Consider the following 4,838-nt stretch of genomic DNA (forward strand, 5'->3'; position numbering starts at 1 on the left):
TACGGTTCCAGCTACTTGGAAGACTGAGGTGGAAGGATCACCTAAGCCCAGCAGGTCAAGGCTGTGGTGGCTGTGAGTGTGAGTGTGCCACTGCACTCTAGCCTGGGCAACAGAGTGAAACTCCAACTAAAAAAAAAAAAATAGATATACACATGGCAACTGGACATGGTAGTGCATGCCTATAGTTCCAGCTACTCATGAGGTTGAGGCAGGAGGATTGCCTGAGCCCAGGAAATTGAGACTGCGGTGTGCTAGGATCACACACAGTGACACCCTGTTTCTAAAAATAGATACATACACAAATGGTCAATAAGCTCAAAAGCTCTTAAGATCATTAGTCGTCACTAGGGATGTAGAAATCAAAACCACAATACTACTTCACAACCACTGGGATGGCTATAATTAAGTAGACGGGCACTAACAAGCGTTGATAGGAAGTAGCGAAACTGGGACCCTCATATGTTGCTGATGGGAATGTACAGTGGTGTAGCCACTGTGGAAGACATTTTGGCAATTCCTCAAAAATTAAACATAAAATTACAGTCCTAGGTCTACACTAAAATTAAAAACATATATCCAAATAAGAATTGTATGCCAGTATACATAGCATCATTCTTTTTTTTTTCTTTTTCTGAGTCAGGGTCTCACTCTGTCACCAAGGCTAGAGTATAGTGGCACCACCATAGTTCACCGCAACCTCAACCTCCTGGGCAGGCAATCCTTCTGCCTCAGCCTCTCAAGTAGCTGGGACTACAGGCATGTGCCAAGATCATTCATAATACCTAAAAAGTCAAAACAATCCAAATGTCTATCAAAGTGACGAACAGATAACCAAATTGTAAGTTATCCATACGATGGAATATTATTCAACAAAAAATAATGAGGTACCGATAAATGCTACAACATGAATGAAACTTGAAAATATTTAACTAAATGATAGAAGCCAGTCCAAAAAAAAAAAAACACCCCACATATTGTATGAAACCATTATACAAAATATAATAGGCAAAGCTATAGAGACTGAAAGTAAACTGGGCTCGGTGGCTCACGCTTGAAATCCCAGCACATTGGGAGGCTGAGGCGAGAGGATTGCCAGAGCCTAGGAGTTGGAGTTCAGCCTGGACAGCATGGTAAGACCTCATCTCTTAAAGAAAAATAAAATAAAATAAAGGTAGACTAGTGGTTGCAAGGAGATGTAAGGGGTAGATTAAGGAGTAACTGTTAATGGCGACAATGTTTCTTTAAGGGGACATGAAAGTGTTCTGAAATTAGAATGTAGTGATGGTTGTACAACCCTATTAATATAGTAAAAAACAAGCCGGGCTCGGTGGCTCAGCCTGTAATCCCGCGCCTTTGGGAGACTGAGGTGAGTGGATTGCCTGAGCCCGCGGGTTCAAGACCCGCCTGGGCAGCGAGACCTCATCTCTACAATAAATCAAAAAATCAGCCGGGCGTGGTAGCACATGCCTGTAATTCCGGCTACTCGGAAGGCTGAGAAGGAAGGATCGCTGGAGCCCAGCAGGTTGAGGCTGCGGTGGCCGGGAGTGGCCACTGCACTCCAGTCTGGCGACAGAGTGAGACTCCAACTCAAAAAAAAAAAAAAAAAAAATATATATATATATATATAGTAAAAAACAAGCCAGGCTCCGTGGCTCAGCCTGTAATCCCACGCCTTTGGAGGCTGAGGTGAGTGGACTGCTTGAGCCCGCGGGTTCATCTCTACAATAAATCAAAAAATTAGATGGGCGTGGTAGCACATGCCTGTAGTTCCAGCTACTTGGAAGGCTGAGGCGGAAGGATCACCTGTGCCCCGCAGGTCAAGACTGCTGTGGCTGTGAGTGTGCCACTGCATTCCAGCCTGGGCGACAGAGTGAGACTCCAAGTCAAAAAACAAAAAAAAACACACAAAAAACAAAACAAAACAAAATATATATATATAGTAAAAAACATGTCCTTGAACATCTTTTAAAGGGTGAGTTGTATATGTACATTATATAAAAATTGAGCTAGTAAGTAAATTTGAGGTGGATTACAGATGTAAATGTAAATCAAACCTTAAAAAAATAGAGGGTGCCAAAAAAAATGGATACACATATTAAGAAAGGAAAAAAACTGTATTAAAATTGTAATATTCAATATATACTGATAATAAAAGATAAATACAAGTCACATTTGACTTCTGCATTTACAAGAAATGCTCAAAGTGGTTACCATCAGCGTCCAGACACTTCTGGTTATGGCGAGCTACTGCAGGACTTGTTTCTGTGTAAGTACGCCCAGGTTCTTCCTATGTCACACATAGTCACACATAGTACCATGTGTCTCAAATCACGACTGAGTGTGCAATTGTTAGGTGTGTTGAAGGTTCTGTTGTATACTCACACCCGCATTGTAATTGTACTTCCACAACGGTCTTGTATTTCAAATACCACTTCAAAATGGTCTTGGACTCCTCAGACGACCACTGTGCTTCCACCGTTTTCTTTGACTGTCCTGCCTGCCACACGGTGATGCTAGCATTCATTTGATTAACGCCATCTTTTGAGACAACGTCATACTACACATTGCTATTGTATTTCAATTCAACTTCAAAAAGTACTACATAGATAACTTCTCTTAAAATGTGTCTACTTTTTTTTTTGGCACCCCTCATATATTGGTCAAGTGCAGTGACTCATATCTGTAAGCTCAGCACTTTCGGATGCCCAGGTGGGAGGATCACTTGAGGCCAGAAGTTAGAGATCCAGCCTAAACAACATAATGAGACACTACAATTTTTTTTTAAATTAGCTGGGCTGGGCACGGTGGCTCACGCCTATAATCCTAGCACTTTGGAAGGCTGAGGTGAGAGGATTGCTGAGCCCGCAGGTTCGAGACTTGCCTGGGCAACATGATGAGACCTCGTCTCTACAATAAACCAAAAAATTAGCTGGGCATGGTGGTGTGTACCTGTAGTTCCAGCTACTTGGAAGGCTGAGGTAGAAGGATCACCTGAACCCAGCAGGCAGAGGCTGCGGTGGCCGTGAGTGTGCCACTGCATTCCAGCCTGGGTGACAGAGTGAGACTCCAACTCCAAAAAAAAAAAAAAAAAAAAAAATTAGCTGGGTATGGTGAGGCATGTCTATAATCCTAGCTACTTGGGAGGCTGAGGCAGGAGAATCACTTGAGCCCAGGAGTTTGAGGCAGTGAGCTATAACCATATCACAGCACCCAGCCTGGGTGACAGAGTAAGACTCTGTCTCTAAAAAAGTTAAATATATACATACACACACACACACACACACACACACACACAATTAGTTTAATAGTTTTGATGTGGGGAACTTCAATCTAGGCATGATTCTAAACTCAGACTATATAAAAGACAATATTAACAGACTGAGCTACATTGAAATAAGTAATCTATGTGGCAGGAGTGTAGTCAGGTGGCTCAGACCAAGCAGGGCTTTCCTTCTCCCAGTGGACTGTGAAGGGTGCACTGCCAGTCTCTTCTGTTCACCAGGGCTTCTTCTGACATCCAGGTGAGAGAACTGGAGAAGCGTGCCTCAGGCGGGGCTTTTGAGCTGATTCTCAGACCTCAGTCAAAAGAATCCATTCCAGAATTCCCTCTTTCCTCTCCAATGAAGAAGGGTCTTTTCCTGGAAGAAATTCAGAAGAAATCTGCAGCTGCAGAAGAAAGACGCAAGTCCCATGAAGCCGAGGTCTTGAAGCAGCTTGCTGAGAAACAAGAGCATGAGAAAGAAGTGTTTCAGAAAGCAATACAGGAAAACAACAACTTCAGTAAAATGGCAGAGGAGAAACTGATCCACAAAATGGAAGCCAACAACCGAGAGGCACAAATGGCTACCAAACTGGAGCATTTGCGAGAGAAGAATAAGCACACTGAAGACATGAGGAAGAACCAAGAATCCAAAGATGCTGCTGAGAAGACTGAAGCTGACTACGGTGTTCTGAGAACTGACTTTCTTCCCTTCCCCTTCCTAAATGTCCAAAGACTGTACTAGCCAGTGTCATTTTATTTTTTGGCCTCCTGACAAATATTCTAGAAGTGGATGTAGAACTGGAGAGGCAGATCCAGACTAAGATGTTGTTTTAGCTGGGCGTGGTGGCTCATGCCTATAATCCCAGCACTTTAGGAGGCAGAGGTGAGAGGATTGCCTGAGCCCAAGGGGTCAAGACTGGCCTGGGCAACATGGTGAGACCTTGTCTCTACAATAAAATAAAATAAAAAATTAGCTAGGCGTGGTGGCGCACACTTGTGGTTCCAGCTACTTGAAAGGCTGAGGTGGAAGGATCACCTGAGCTCTGTAGGTTGAGGCTGCAGTGGCTGTGAGCATCCCACTTGCACTCTAGCCTGGGCAACAGAGTGAGACTCCACCTTAAAAACAACAACAACAGCAACAACAACAAAAGATGTTGTTTTAGGGACTGAAGGGGAAAAACTGAAAGTGGTTTTTTTTTAAAATTCCTTTCTAAAGTGTTGGTCCTTCTAATATGCTGTTTTTCTTGTTGTATCTTTTCTACTTCAATATACTTAGTATCCAGATTTGTAGCTAGTACTGTGTTGGCTCTGTAAAAACATTTGTGAAAAGAGTATGTAGCGGTTTCTTTTGAGTTGTTAGATGCTGAATATATGTTCACAAACAAACAATCTTTTGTTTGTTTGTTTGTGGGTTTTTTGTTTTTGTTTTTGTTTTTAATTGGAGTCTTACTCTGTCACTCAGACTGGAGTGCAGTGGCACATGCTCACAGTCACCATATCCTCAATTTGCTGGGCTCAGGCAATCCTTCCACCTCAGCCTTCCAAAGAGCTGGAACTACATGCACAGGCCACCACG

The 4,838-nt window shown here is 43.0% G+C and overlaps 1 pseudogene across 1 annotated transcript; it reads left to right on the forward strand.

Annotated features, from left to right (window-relative positions):
- Positions 1-3,419: 3,419 nt before the first annotated feature.
- LOC103275176 lies at positions 3,420-4,086 on the forward strand (annotated as a pseudogene). The gene has a single exon (XR_505296.1). The product of XR_505296.1 is annotated as a stathmin pseudogene (transcript).
- Positions 4,087-4,838: the final 752 nt, after the last annotated feature.

Source organism: Carlito syrichta, unplaced genomic scaffold, assembly GCF_000164805.1.
Source record: "Carlito syrichta isolate Samal-C Ts95f unplaced genomic scaffold, Tarsius_syrichta-2.0.1 Scaffold315355, whole genome shotgun sequence".
Classification (NCBI taxonomy): domain Eukaryota; kingdom Metazoa; phylum Chordata; class Mammalia; order Primates; family Tarsiidae; genus Carlito; species Carlito syrichta.